General features: G+C 39.3%; 1 protein-coding gene across 2 annotated transcripts in view; it reads left to right on the top strand.

Moving 5' to 3' along the window:
- The window catches only part of LOC135216975 (organic cation transporter protein-like), a 56,463-nt gene that overhangs the window by 32,405 nt on the left and 8,007 nt on the right, over positions 1–16,051 (top strand). The window lies entirely within an intron of this gene.

Below are 16,051 nucleotides of genomic sequence, written 5' to 3'. Positions count from 1 at the left end.
TCTGTCAGGTAAGTATGTATAAAACTTTATTGTAACATGACAATATCATTTTTCTAGTACCAAAGGCATCGGGGGGGTGGAGGCCAGTTCTGGACGTAAGCGCTCTGAATCGCTTCGTACAGAAAAGAAGTTTTTTCGTATGGAAACGTCCGCCTCTGTAATGTCGGCGCTTCGCCCAGGAGATTGGATGGTCTCTCTGGACCTGCAAGACGCCTATTTCCACATTCCCATTCACCATTTGTCAAAGAAATATCTTCGCTTTGTGATAGGAGACAAGATCTTTCAGTTCAGGGCTCTGTGCTTCGGACTGTCTACAGCCCCACAAGTATTCACCAACCTGATGGCGAATGTAGCAAGATGGCTTCACCTAGAGGGGATAAACATCTCCCTCTACTTGGACGACTGGCTGATCAGGGCCAAGTCGAAGAGTCAGTGCTTGGAGGACTTAGAAGTAACAAGGAACATGATAGATTCGCTAGGGTTGCTCGTCAACCTCGAGAAGTCACAACTGATCCCCAGTCAGAACTTGGTCTATCTGGGGATTCAGATGGATTCTCGGGGTTTTCGGTATATCCTTCGCGAGAAAGTAATCGCTCGAGGTTTGTTGAGAATCTCGAGCTTCTTAGAAAGAAAGAACAGCTCAGCGAGGGATTACCTGAGCCTTCTAGGGACCCTGTCCTCATTGGAAAAGTTCTTCTCGCTGAGACTTCACCTCCGCCCTCTTCAGTTTTTCCTCAAAGAGGTGTGGAGTTGGAAGACGGTCAACTCTCGGACGTCTTCCAACTTCCACAAGAAGTAAAGATCATATGAAGTGGTGGATCCCTCAGCTTCAAAAGAACGAAGGCGTATCGCTTGCCCTGCAGAACCCAGACCAAGTGTTGTTTACCGACGCTTCGGAGTCGGGATGGGGAGCGACGCTGGGAGCAAGGGAGGTGTTCAGGCACCTGGACAAAGGAACAGTCCTGGCACATCAATTGCAAGGAACTTGTGGCCATACACCTAGCCTTAAAGTTCTTCGAACAGATAGTCAGAGACGGGGTGATAACGATAAACCCTCAGACAACACCACGGCTCTGGCTTACATACGCAAGCAAGGAGCACGCACTCTTTCTCCCTCTATCAGTTGACAAGACACCTGTTAACCTGGACGGAAGAAAGAGGCATAACTCTCCTCACAAGGTTTGTTCAAGGGATCAAGAATGTGAGAGCGGACAGACTGAGCAGGAGAAACCAGGTCCTTCCCACAGAATGGACTCTTCACGAAGAAGTGTGTCGAAGTCTTTGGTCCCTGTGGGGGAGACCTCACATAGACCTGTTTGCGACGTTCCTCTCCAAAAGAATAGAGACCTTTTGCTCTCTAGTAGAAGATCCGAGAGCCTTCGCAATAGACGCATTTCTCATGGATTGGTCGGGTGTGGACGCTTACGCCTTTCCCCCCCCCCGTTCAAAATCCTGGGGGAAGTGCTCAGGAAGTTCGTAGCTTCGAAGAGCACGAAGTTGATACTCATAGCCCCATTTTGGCCAGCCCAGGAATGGTTCACGAGGTACTGGAGTGGATAGTGGACTTCCCCAGATCGCTTCCAAACAGACACGATCTACTCAGACAACCCCACTTCGAGAGGTTTCATCACAACCTCCCAGGTCTCGCTCTGACTGCCTTTCGACTATCGAAAGACTTGTCAGAGCGAGAGGCTTTTCTCGCAAGGCTGCGGGCTCTATCGCTAGAGCCCGCAGAGCTTCGACGAGAAGAGTATACCAGTCGAAGTGGGAAGTCTTTAGGAGGTGGTGTAAGGGTCAGAAGCTGTCCTCCTCTCCAGTACCTCTATAGTGAATATTGCCGATTTCTTCCTCTTTCTGAGAGAGGAATCACACCTATCTGTCTCGACAATAAAAGGATACCGAAGCATGCTGTCTTCAGTATTCAGGAATTCGAGGCCTGGACATTGCTAACGACAAAGATCTACACGATCTAATTAGATCTTTTGAGACTTCGAAAGCAGCTACTCCTAGAACACCTAGTTGGAATCTAGACGTGGTCCTGAAATTCCTCTCATCGATAAATTCGAACCTTTACATCTCGCGTCCTTCCGCGACGTCACTAGGAAATGCTTGTTCCTGGTGGCTCTCGCTACAGCCAAGAGGACGAGCGAATTACACGCTCTGGATTCCACGGTGGGGTTCAAAGGAGATGCTGCCATCTGTTCTTTCCAGACAATGTTTCTGGCAAAGAACGAAAACCCATCAAAGCCTTGGCCCAGAAGTTTTGAGGTAAAGGCCTATCTAACCTGGTAGGCAGAGAGATAGAGAGATCTCTCTGTCCAGTGAGAGCTCTTAAATACTATTTAGAGAGGAAGAGGCAGATGGGAGCTTGTCAACAAGGTCTTTGGTGTGCAGTGAAGAACCCCAAACGACTCATGTCCAAGAACGCCTTGGCTTTCTTTGTGAGAAGCGTTATTACGGACGCTCACAAGAACTGCTCGGAGGAAGCCTTCGGTCTTCTAAAGGTCAAGACGCATGAAGTAAGAGCAGTAGCAACGTCTTTGGCGTTCCAAAAGAATATGTCTCTGAAGAATATCATTGAGACTACATATTGGAGGTGCAATTCAGTGTTTGCATCTCATTATCTGAAGGACGTGAGAGTGACCTATGAGAAGTGCTTCTCGCTAGGTCCTTTTGTATCAGCAGATACAGTACTGGGTCTTGGAGCAAAGACTGATCCTTAATTTTGTGTTTTTATCGTACATAAACCCTCTTGTCAGATATGTGCTTGGTTTTCTAGTAGCAAGCTCACTACTGTCGCACGGGAGCAGAGTGTCATTGCTCGTAGGGATCAAGGGTATGTATGACTAGTAGGGGAGTACAAAATTTTTTTTGTATATTTTGTAATGAAAGTGTAATTATGTTTCGAGTTTTTTGGTTGTTTGTGAGGAGTTCGGGGATAACTCCTTACAATCTTAGAACTAACATGGATGTTAGGATCAGGTGATCGGGATCGGTTTTGTGCTCCTTGAACAAGGTGTATTGTCATGTTAGTGGAATAGCACCCAATGACAAAGGCCTTTAGGCTCTGCCGAGTAAGTGGATAAGACCCCATTGGCAGACCCACAAGAACTCTTAGCCATAGATCATTATCTCGCTGAGGCTCTTGAGGCTAAGCAGACTCCAAGGCAGTAGCCGCGAAGTCTTCAGCCTAATAAGGTAGGAACCAAGGTTTATAAATACCTACAACATATGTTGTTTACCTGTCTATTTCAGTAGTTAGCTGTCTCTTACCCACCACCAATGGGTGCTAATCAGCTAAGTATATATATTAGGGCTGTGCCTTGTATGATAAGGCGCCCTATGAGGTAATGTTAGACTAGCGATAATCTATACGCTAAGTCGGTTGGTATTGCACTTCCATCTTCAATGGAGTGTCTGGGGTTTTGTAGATCACTTACGAAGTCGGTATTATCTTTACGACGATGTATTAAACTCATGGTTCGGTGAGGTTCTTGTAGAAAACACAAGGTATAAAAATAGTATAATTTTCTGAAGTTTTACATGATGAAGATCAGGGATGATCGTACAAGTCTTCTATGACGATAGCTTGATCGCTTCTGCCAATGATAATGGCTAATCCTATTCCTCTACATGATAAAGCTTAGGTAAAGAGGTACAGGTCTTCTAATAACGATAGCTAACTCTGTTCTGCCTGTCTACCATCTCTGTTACAAGTTATGAATTGGAACAAGCAGTAGTTCGAACGTATGAAACATACTATCAGATGACATAGTTACATACGAACACACAATCAAATGAGACACGCTACAGATCACGTAGGCCGTTTGAATAATAGGTCGGGGTAGTTGTCTCAAGCAGGGAGCTTGGACTAATGTTTTATAAACAATTGAATGACTACAGGTGACGGCATGTTATCTTAGCCTACATACTTATTGTATCAACATCTTTAGCGTCTCTAGTCTAATCACATTCCTGCAAGCAATCTGGTTGACCTCTTTTTAGTTTTAGACTTTTATATATATGGACTAACATTCCATATTTTTATTATGTAAACACTTACATTAGCTCGGTCAGCTACCAAAACCAGCTACTGAAATATGACTCAAACTTGACCTTGCATCTGACTTATAGGAGTGTGATACAGACACTATGTGAATATATATATATAAGTAAATAAAAATTCATTGTGTACATGAATTGATTCAAGTAATAAAATATAAAACAATGATATTGGTAAATAATAGTGATCACATGATATATATAATGATACAGTTTTTCACTTCATCTCTTTAAGATACTTATGCTACAGAAAATACTAATGTACTCTGATAATTGCATAGAATGAAGATTACATGATAAAAATCATATTTTAACTGATAAAAAAGTTCATATATGAATTGATAAAATTATTAATGTTTATGCTGATTGATTCGTTGATTTTTATGCTAAATGTTATATATCTGATTCATTAATCAATATACTAACTCATAAATAACTGCAGATATTGGTAAGAAAAAAGGTAACAGATTAATTATAGGCTACCTGATTTGTTTATACATTGGTATATGGATTCATATAATTATGATTAATATATGTGCACTTTAAATAGATTCCTACTGCGTACACGCAAAGATATATTTAGATTCTGTTATTTATGATCATTTATATAAGAGATTCCTATTGCGTACACGCAAAGATATATTTCGACTCTGTTATTTATGATCAATTATATATATAGGATACATGATACTTTATATATATAGGATACATGACCGAGGTTATACTACTTCACTTTTAACTAGCGTTCGAACAACTTTTCGTCCATTACACAGTTCCACAACCACCTTTAGCCAATTGAAACGGCCTTTTTCAATGGTTAAAACAAGGGGAAAATTTGCCTGGGCGGGTCCAACGTTCTATTTTGCGCTCATACTTATTCTCTGCATCCTAAGCTACACGATTCCGTTCGCGATGAATAGATCATCCCAGCACGAGTCCTTCGCCAGCAAAGTAGAGTTGAATATCCTTCGGGTCGTAATTGTCGGAAGTATGTCCCTTATTGTAGTCGATTCCGACAGCCGCCGGAGCGTTCCGCATTAAAACGAGATTAACGACGAGATACGGTGTCGGTCGAAGAAGTCCATGAAATTCCTTTCACATTGTAGGCGGTTGTTACTTGACTGTAGTCGTCCGCTGCGACGAACGATTCTTTGAAGTTGCGATGTGAAACTCTCATACTGCAGGATACTGTAACCAGGTTCCATTAATCAGCCTGCAAGTGAAATTATACCTGTCACAAGGGCAAAGTAAATTCAGACGACATCCAAATACAGGGGAGGGAAGAGAGCCATTTAGACCAGACTTAACCCACATGAATTCGCTGATAAATTGGAATTCAAAAGAGTCAGCTGTACAAACTTTTTTATCCATGGCATTAACAATGAGTGAACCTATCCAGGTCTATGATGACTGTAAAAATATCCATAATTATAACAAATAAACAGATATCTATACAAATCCCAAAGAAAATTCGATATTACTGGTAGTAAGTTACTAGACAAAGAATGAAAACGGAGCTATTTGTAAGATTGCCAGGCAACATAAGAGTCAAAGAGAATATTAATCATGATTCTATGTGCCCTGACAAAAGTTTAATTTTCTCGCGCGCATCCTCTGAGGTTAATTTTAAAAACTTTATTAATAGGTAGGAGATGCAACGAAAAAAACCCACTATGTAACTAATTTCTAAATAAACTTTGGGTTTTTTTCAAGAAATGTGACATTTTCCCATGAATGTTTTTACTTGAATTGTAATAGGCTAATGTTGCAAGTAAATATTTCACATATATATCTTGATACTTCTAAATGTCTATGAGGTTCAGAAAAATTAATTCATTTTGTTGTTATAGAAATTCTATTTGCTTATTTTGTTATTAATTTTAAAATGATTGCAACTCCTTAGCTAAAGTTGCATTGCGCACACCGATAGACACTTGTACCTAACGTCTGCTTTGCCCATGAGAAGTTCGGGCTAGGCATTCCTTTCTCCAGTCAATCTGCTTTTGCAAGCAGAGACGACACACAGATGAAGCCTGTGTAAGCAGATTATTGAGGTTAAAAGGACAAATGCTGATACGGCAATGATGACGTCGTCACTTGGCAGGAGATTGCTCTCAGCCAGCTAAGAGTTACGTTACTTGCTGTAAGAGATACGACTTAGTATTTTCAATGATATAGTGGTTTTAATTCTCCACCCGCATGAGAAGAATGTCTGAAAAAAAAAACAACAGTACCAAAATTGCAACATATATTAGTTTTCATGTTGGCATTATGTTAAATAAATATTCCTTATTCAAACTATATGAAAAAGGTTTCCATACAAATTCTATATATATTATTAGCCCTGTATAAGATTCATATAGGATTATTCCATAGATAACATTTTCACTTCTAGACTTCCTGACTTTAAAATCTTTTATTTTATTTTATTTATTTTATTTATTATTAGTTTATTTATTTATATATTTATTTAATTTTTTTTTTTTTCATTGACTACGAATATAAATCACCGGGACAGACAATATGTCAGTAGGTTTTTGGATATGTGTTTGAACTTTTAGCTTATTTGTCATTACTAAAGCGTTAAGTTAGAGTTCGAATCTTTACGCATATATATTTAGATATTTAATTAACCTTGGGTTACGTTTTGCTTATTGATTTTATCGTGATTCCTTTTTTTATTATAATTTGTAACCCTTCCGACTTCTTACGGAGTGTATTATATTGACTCCACTTGTATCCATATTTATTTTATTTTTTTTATATTTATTTATTTATATATATATTTTTTTTATATATATATATTTGATAAATTAATGGTTGGCTTGAATATGTGGAAAAGTGTTCTAGCGGCGTACCGTATAAGGCTACTTGCGGCATCAATTCTATAGATACAAGATATAAATGATAAACGTATTTAAAACCGCGAGAACCGCTATAATCCGGTCGGATCCAATATCACGAGTTGTAACTCGTAAGACATTGACACTTCCTATTTAATTATCCGTTATTCTACCAAACCGATTGACTCTGGGTGATCAAATATATTATTGGTTTTCTTAATGGAAAGGAATTCACACTACGTGTTATGGAGATTATTATTGATTTACACCACCCGAGTCACAGATTATTATGTGTTGAATTCCATATTTACTGATTTAGCACTCATAAATATTCCTAACGCACTCAATTGCGGTGTTTGTTTTTAGTGCTATTAATTCTATATAACGTGTCAAGGAACTATTAACACTAAGAAGTGTTTATTCCCTCTGTCAGACTCGTAATTCTGTTAATAATTCTAAGTATATTCTTTCAAGGATTGATTTGGCACAGGATAGGCCCTTAAACTGACAGTGTCTTAGTGTATCACCCTTGTTTTCATGACACGTGTTACAATTAGTTATGTGCTTTTTATATCTGTAAGCATTGTAGGCCAGTAAAATAGTGATTTGGCTTTCTGTGACATACTATGGAACCCTGGATGACGGAATGCAACCAGTTTATGACGATTGGTATGAAAGAGATTATTACTACTACCTGGTCGTTAGTCACCTGCTGTGTTCTTCGGGTTTTCTTCGTCACAGACCTACATATAATATTACATTTGATTACATTATTCTGATACACATACTTTAAATATACTTTTGCTTTAGGGTTTCTGCTCGAAGTGTTTATTGTTTTTGCCTAGCCACTGACCCTGTTTCCGTTTCGAAGTGTTTATTGTTTGGGTTATGTCTGTTGACTCTTGCTTTGTTCAGTTTGTAACAGTTCTGCGCTCCGACCCAGATATTCAATGCTCGCGATCTCTTGGGTTAAGGAATTTTCTGGTTTAGATACGGTTTTAACAATAGGTACGGATGTTTCTATATCTTTTAGTCCAATTAATGGTTCTTTGCTGTATGGTGCGGGATTGCGGGATAATGCGTCAGCTATGATAATTGCTTTCCCAAGTAGATATCTTAACTTGGCTCCAAAGACCTGAATGATCATTTGTCACCGAGTTCCTTTTGGACTGTGATTAAAGCCTTTGAAAAACTCGGTAAAGGACTCATGTTCAGTAAAGACTTTTATCAGGATAGCCATAGATTATGAACTTAAAATGTACTAGTTGTTAAAGATACCTAGCCCTTCCTTGCCTATTACTGCATATTTACTTTCAGAGGGCTTTAGTTTACGTGAATAAAAAGCTATAGGGAAGAACTGTTTATCATATTACTGAAGTAATACCCTCTTACCCCTTGGTCTGAGGCGTCTGTTGCAATAAAAAAATTCTTTATTTAAATCAGGGATTTTTAAGTTAGGTGAGCTGCATTTTCCGCTTTTAAGATATCGAACGCCTGTTGATGCTTTTCAGACCATAATAAATCTACGCTCTTCTTCGTAAGATCTGTTAAAGGAGCTGTCATGATTGAAGAGTTACATATTTACATACGATTGTAATACCCACTACAGCGCAAAAGTGCTGTATCCCCCTTTTACGTTAATAAGTACCGGAAAGTTATGAATAGCCGACACCTTACCATGGACTACTTTTAAGACCTTGACCAGACACATAAAACCTAGATAAACATGTTCGGTTTTAAAAAACTCACATTTAGATATTTTACTCTGAGATTATTTGTCTTTGTCTCTGTAGCACTAGCTCTACTTTATGTGAATGTACTTCTAAGGTATTAGAAAAGATTATAAGACCAACCAACCAATAGGCATGTAGAGTATCCCCTAAAAGTCTCCAAACACTATATTGTAATTGGGACGCAACGTAAGCCGGAGGCATACGTAAAAATTGATAATGTCCCCTGAGTGTGCTGAAAACGGTGTATGAGGTACAATCACTTAGGTAATGGTATCTGGTAAAAGCCTTTAAGTAAGTCCAAGTTGGTGAAAAAAAAAAAAAAAATTTTATTCTAACCTAACAGAGATAAGATGTCGTCGGTACATCGCACTGGAAACTATCGGAAGTCGTTTCCTTGTTTAAGCGACAGTAATCTGCGCAGATACGCCAAGTCCGATCTTTTATGGCATGACGTTTGAGGGAAAAATTATATGGGCTATTTGATTTCCTAATGACTCCTATTACTAACATTTTTCAACTTCGTCATTTATCTCTATTTTAAAATTTCATTGAGAATCTATACGAAGGTACGTAAATAGCTTTGTTTGTCCTTAGACCGTGTTTTGTGTTAAATTACATCCGTTTTTCTCCCAGAGATCACTCGCTAGTGGAGAAACTTCCTGGTATTCAGGTAGAAGATAAAAAAAATTTCTGCTGAATCACCTCTGCTTGAATGACTTTACGGATATTACTTTAGAAATAGCATTATCAGAGAGGATTCATCCACGACTGGTTGGGGCTGATTAAAAATTAGCAACAATAAAAAATGCGATATTTATAACTTCTGTATCCACGATATGTATACTTTTAGGGCTTTGTTCGCGGAAATCGTTATATTTCAGAGTGTCGGGAAGGATTAAAATTTCATTTCCCAGCAAAGTCTTTTTACACGCACTAAGACATTCGAGGGTGCATGCTTCTCGAGATTTTGCGTGCAAATTGCGACTGTGGTTGTGGGAGAATTCTGTTGGGTCATTTGAACATGTTTACGATTTATGAGACAAATGTATAGTTCCTTTATATAAGTTATTATTTGATTAACTGTCTCATTTTTGTTCAAACGGATTTTACTATGTTTGAAGGTTTATAGGATTTTCCTTTGATAAACACGTCCTTATTTTGCAGGATGTAAGATAATATTTTGTATACCCCTAGATGGATCTTACAATTACACTACATACAGATCAATGTTTTTTATAACTATAGAGGTATCTGTAAGCGCTCGCTTATCCGGACTTCTCATTAGGGAAGTTCGAACAACAGACGGTGAGTCCGTAAATACAAGATATTACGTGTATTAAAGAAATAAAACAAGATATTCTAATTTTTACGGCGCGTACAGTTGGGCTTAATCCACCAGTATTTATTATAACTTAATGTATTAAATTAAAACGAAAACCTGCTCTGATTACTTATACGGTCGTGTGTTTCATAGGAAAAATCCTTTTTAATTCAAAAAGATATTGGTATGAACCAACATCGCTTTTCCCCACTCTGCTAGAGTCGCTTATTGTGTGGAATTTGCTTTGCTTTGAACACTTCGGCAGTTTTTTTGACTGACCTTGACCGCTTGACTAGGTGACACAGTCACCGAGTTTGCTTGTTTGATTCTGAACGGGCTACTGTTTCTATTTCTTTTTGTAATAATTAGATATCCTTCTCTTTATTACCATCGGCAACGTATTGTGTGTTTTTAGTATTATGTTGCTGGTTACGTATAAAGCAATGAATGACGAACTATTAGGAACTGAGCGATTACTAATAAGACAAGTTATCTCCACTGTATTCAATATTAACTGTTTGTACTTCATTCTTTGCTAAAATTTGAAATAGTGAGGGATCCTGGTCAGCGCATTTAGCCTGATGAAAGTTTTTTACAGACATGTTATTCCTTGCAATCCAGCCATATTTTAAAAGTTAAGTTGAGTCATTGAGGTTCGATATTTTATATAACTCAAAAACTCAAGGCTAAAACTGCGATCGGGACTTTGCAAAGGAGCATTTATTGTCATGACCCGAAATAGTGTTACCTCTAATTTATATAGATTTGTACGGGTGTTCCACTTGTTTTTTTGTGTGTTTTCTAATCACTACGGTGCTTAACGACCCTATCCATGCATCTGTATAAATACAGACGTCCACTGCGTAAACGCATATTCACTGTTTAATATGATTTGTTACGTAAGGGATTAATAATCACCCAAAATGATAAAATTAACATAGTATATGATTATGATATTTCAGTAGAACTTCTGGAAACAGACACTCAAAGATAAAAACTCGCAGTAGCGAAATCTCAATGATATAGATAATTTCTGTAAAAAAGTAAGATTAAGAATGTCTCGTAACTTCAGCCACAGGAATAACGAAATTCTACCTGTAAAGGAAACACTCAAAGTTACTCCAAATGAATAAAAAATTGTACTTAGCTTGCTTTTGTGGGAAGTCACGGTGTTCCGATAACGACACACGGCCTTGGTCCTCCTTCTCAATTTAGTGGACGACCTGGTTTGGCTTCAGTTTCCCCCGTGCGCGTTGTTTCGATGATTCGAGCCCTTGAAAATCCGATGCTGCAGACGCGTTCGGTTTGTTTCTTGCAGTGCCGGAAACGCTCACTAACGATGTTTTCTTGAATTATTCTAATGAGAGACGAAGCTTCCGTTGCCGTAGGAAAAGGACACGTCGGTTTTGTTTCTTGAAGTTATTCACTAACGATGATACTAAGTTGCTTGACGAATCTTGTTGTTTTCTGAAGTCGCTCACTAATGATGATACTAGGTTGCTTGAAGAATCTGCTGCTTTCGTCGTCGTTGACTTCATGATTTATTATTCTGTTTTTTCTTCGTAAGACGTCGTAGAGTTCTTCTGGTCCGCTGGCCACCAATATTAGGGCTGTGCCTTGTATGATAAGGCGCCCTATGAGGTAATGTTAGACTAGCGATAATCTATACGCTAAGTCGGTTGGTATTGCACTTCCATCTTCAATGGAGTGTCTGGGGTTTTGTAGATCACTTACGAAGTCGGTATTATCTTTACGACGATGTATTAAACTCATGGTTCGGTGAGGTTCTTGTAGAAAACACAAGGTATAAAAATAGTATAATTTTCTGAAGTTTTACATGATGAAGATCAGGGATGATCGTACAAGTCTTCTATGACGATAGCTTGATCGCTTCTGCCAATGATAATGGCTAATCCTATTCCTCTACATGATAAAGCTTAGGTAAAGAGGTACAGGTCTTCTAATAACGATAGCTAACTCTGTTCTGCCTGTCTACCATCTCTGTTACAAGTTATGAAGGAACAGACAGTAGTTCGAACATATGAACATACTATCAGATGACATAGTTACATACGAACACACAATCAAATGAGACACGCTACAGATCACGTAGGCCGTTTGAATAATAGGTCGGGGTAGTTGTCTCAAGCAGGGAGCTTGGACTAATGTTTATAAACAATTGAATGACTACAGGTGACGGCATGTTATCTTAGCCTACATACTTATTGTATACGTCATCTTTAGCGTCTCTAGTCTAATCACATTCCTGCAAGCAATCTGGTTGACCTCTTTAGTTTTAGACTTTTATATATATGGACTAACATTCCATATTTTTATTATGTAAACACTTACATATATCTGGCAGGGAAGTTGAATGTATAAAAATGATATTGTCATGTTACAATAAAGTTTTATACATACTTACCTGACAGATATATACGATTAATAGCCCACCCAGCCTCCCCGCAGGAGACAGGTGGAAGAGAAGAATTCTGATTAGAAAACGGGGATGGTTCCTAGTCCTGCCACCCAGGGCAGGGCGGTAGATCACCTGACCTACCTGTAGCGTGTGCCGCGAAATTTGAAATTCTGTCGGAGACGACGGAGTCTATAGCTAAGTATATATCTGTCAGGTAAGTATGTATAAAACTTTATTGTAACATGACAATATCATTTTTCATATGCTACAGGAGAGCACCTTCCCTGGGAGTTTTTGCCTCCTCCCATGGGCTTCTCGAAATTTGTAGATTCTGCTCAGAGGTCAGCCTTTAGTTCTTTACTTCAGCAAAGGTAATATTTTCAGTTTTGGAACTTGATCACCTTTTGAGAAATACAGGCAGTCCCCGGTATCTTCAAAGTATTTGAAGTAATGAGCTTTGTAGACTGGGCTGTTGGTGCCACGACACACAAGATTAAAGATTGCCCTGTGTTACCCGATGGTTTCTCCTCTGACTGGCTAGGAGTACTCTTGTATTGACAAGGGGATCAGGGATGGCTCCTAGGAGTTGGCCTCCCTTTATGCCTTAAGGATTCTTAATAAATGAGAACTTTGATGCTCGTTTACGATTAAGGGAGTTACTCCTTCACAGAGACTGTCTCTTCTTTATTCTCCCTTGGATAGTCATCTTTTTCCCCAGGCTATGGTACTGAATACTATTGCTTCAGATCTGCAAAAGAAAAGCTCTCAAGATTTGTTGTCACAGTCATCCAAACAACCAAGGGAGACTCCTGCCGTTAGCTCTAGACAGAATCTTCCTGCTCAGATGCAGCCCTTTTGGAGCAAGCAGAGGGCATATTTTAGAACCATATATAACACCCGTTTCATGGCACTTTCTATTAAGAAGTCCCCATCAAGATCGTCCTCTTGCAAGTGAGAAAATCTTCCTCTGTACTCAAGTCGGAGCCAGGCTCCAGTTATTTTGGGAGCATTGGAAGGAGAAGGGCACAGAGCCATGGAATGTAAACATCTGGAAGGGGGTTACGTCTTCCCCTTTTCAAAGAAGCCTCCCTTAGTCAACTTGCCTGTTGTATTGACAGCTTACTCCTCAGGATCAAAGAAGTTTTTGTCCCTTGCCAAAGAAGTTTTAGCTCTCATCAGAGATACAATGTGCGGAGAACCTCGACAAAACTCTTATTGTAGCACAAGATTTGGGAATTCTTATCAATGCACAGAAATCTCAACTGACTCCCTCTCAGATGATTCATTATTTAGGGTTGATGATAGACATAGGATTTTTGGGTTTTACACTACCCGAAGAGGATAGTCATGCATGAAGAAGGTAAACAAGATTCTGTCCTTCAACAAATGTTCAGCCAATAGTTGGCTGAGCCTTCCAGGCACTCTGTCATCAATATAACAGTTTGTCTATCCCTAGGCAGGTTTCATATGAGGCCCCTGCAGTATTTCTGAAGAGTCAGTTGGAACAAGGATTCTCCCAGACTCCTTCATGTTTCCTGTCACACCAGAGATAAAGAGGGTCGTCTTTGGTGGAACTCCAGAAAGAGATTGTTGGAAGGGAAGTCTTTAATTTTTTTTACCCCAGCCTGAACTTCTTATGAGAGGCATCAGATCTGGGTTGGGGTGCCCTTCTGGGGTACAAGAAGGTATCAGGAACTTGGTCCCAAGAAAAGAAATCACTTCACATAAATGTAAAGGAATTAAAAGCAGTGCATTTAGGCCTTCAATTCTTTGCTTCGAAAGTGCATGAAAAGACAGTAGCAGTCTAATCAGACCATGATTGCTCTGTCCTACAACAGGAAGCAAGGGGAAACTCGCTCTTTCTCCCTGTACATAACAGCGAGAGATCTTCTTTGGTTGGACCAGAACCACACTCGGGTCATGACTCATTTCATTCAAGGGAAACTCAGCATCCTGGTGGACGAGTTAAGCCATCAGAAACAGATTCTCTTGACAGAATGGAGCTTAGATCCTCTGGTCTGCCAGGATCTGTAGAGACTTTGGGGAAAACCAGTGGTGGATCAGTTTGCCTTTTCCCTAAATCATGGGCTTCCTCTGTTTTGTTCACCAGTCCCAGATCCTCTAGCATAGGCAGTGGATGCAATGTTGCTAGACTGGTCGAACAAAGAGCTGTACATATATTTTTCCACCATTCACCATGGTCAGATAAGTGATCAACAAATTTTGATCTCACCAAAATGTCTCAATGATTTTAATAACCCTGTTTTGGCCATCACAAGAGTGGTTTCCAGACCTCATCAACTTGTTAGTAGATTTCCTGAAGCTTCTTCCACAAAAACCTCAGCTACTCAGACAGCCAAACTTCAGGCAATTTCACCAAGGCTTCCACTCTGGCCCTGACAGGCTTCAAACTGTCAGGAGATTGCTTAGAAAGAGAGATTTTTCAAAAGCAGCTTTAAAAGCTATTGCCAAATGTAGAAGGCAATCTACTGACAAAGTGTATTAGACCAAGTGGAATAGCCTTAGGACCAGGTGACAACTATAACTCAAATAGCTGATTTTTTGTATATTAAAGAATTTGGAAGCTCACACCTTGATTGATGAGAACCTATTTCCATTTTGCTAAGTGGAAACTCATGAAATTAGAGCATTGGTCACTTTGTTGGCATTCAGATGCATTTTATCTCTCTTCAGCATTGCAATCGACTTTTTGGAAATGTAAAAATGGTTTTTGCTTCGCATTACTTATGTGGCAATGAAACTATACTATATGATAAGTGCAGTACATACCAGTACCTTGGGTCCATTTTTATCAGCTGGTGTGGCGTGGGAATGGAAGTGTAGGAGTAACTCTTCCTAATTTTTATCTTCGCCTTGACATAAGGTGTTGAGTTTTTGGGGAGCCTGGAGGTACAAAGTACCTGGGGTACCCTCGAGTCCTTTCATGGTAGGGTGGTGGTGGTTATTGATTTATTTTTGTGGGGGGGGGTATAGGTAACAGTTATTATTTCTGGTTGTATTTGGTACCGAGCCCTGGGCAGGGCAAGTTTTTTTTTCTTTGCTAGCCTTTGTAATAGTCCTTTTCTGCAAAGTACTCATTGAAATAGCAGGCACTCCACAGCTATACCACTAGGCGATGAGTGCCAACCAGAGGCAGTACTGACTTGCAGTTACTCTCTTATCAAGTAAGGAAACAACAAACATTATAGTCACTCTCTCATCAAGTAAGGAAACTACAAACATTATATCTCATGTTGGCAATCTTTTTCTATTCTCAAATTCATTACCATTCATGTTTTGGGGTAGAAGTGTCCATGCATCCCATCTCCTGTCAATGTGGGAATCACCTATGTAATTACTGGGTAAGCTACTTAGATAAAAATACAGGCAGTCCCCGGGTTACGATGGGTTCGGCTTACAATGTTCTGAGGTTGAGGCATTTTTCAGTTATATTCATCAGAAATTATTTCCAGGGTTACAACGCATGTTCCAGGTTTACTACCCCTACAACACTGATCTGGCAGAAGAAATATGACGCCAAAAATGCAAAATAATCAATATCTGAAGGTTTTTTTTATGAAAAATGCAATAAGAATGCAGTTTACATAGTTTTTAATGCACCCAAGGCATTAAAAGTAAGGTTCTTACAATTTTTGACGATGTTCCTGCTTAC

The sequence above is a fragment of the Macrobrachium nipponense genome, chromosome 7 (genome assembly GCF_015104395.2).
Source record: "Macrobrachium nipponense isolate FS-2020 chromosome 7, ASM1510439v2, whole genome shotgun sequence".
NCBI lineage: Eukaryota > Metazoa > Arthropoda > Malacostraca > Decapoda > Palaemonidae > Macrobrachium > Macrobrachium nipponense.
Note: the sequence above shows the minus strand (reverse complement) of the source record. Positions and strands in the feature narration are given on the sequence as shown.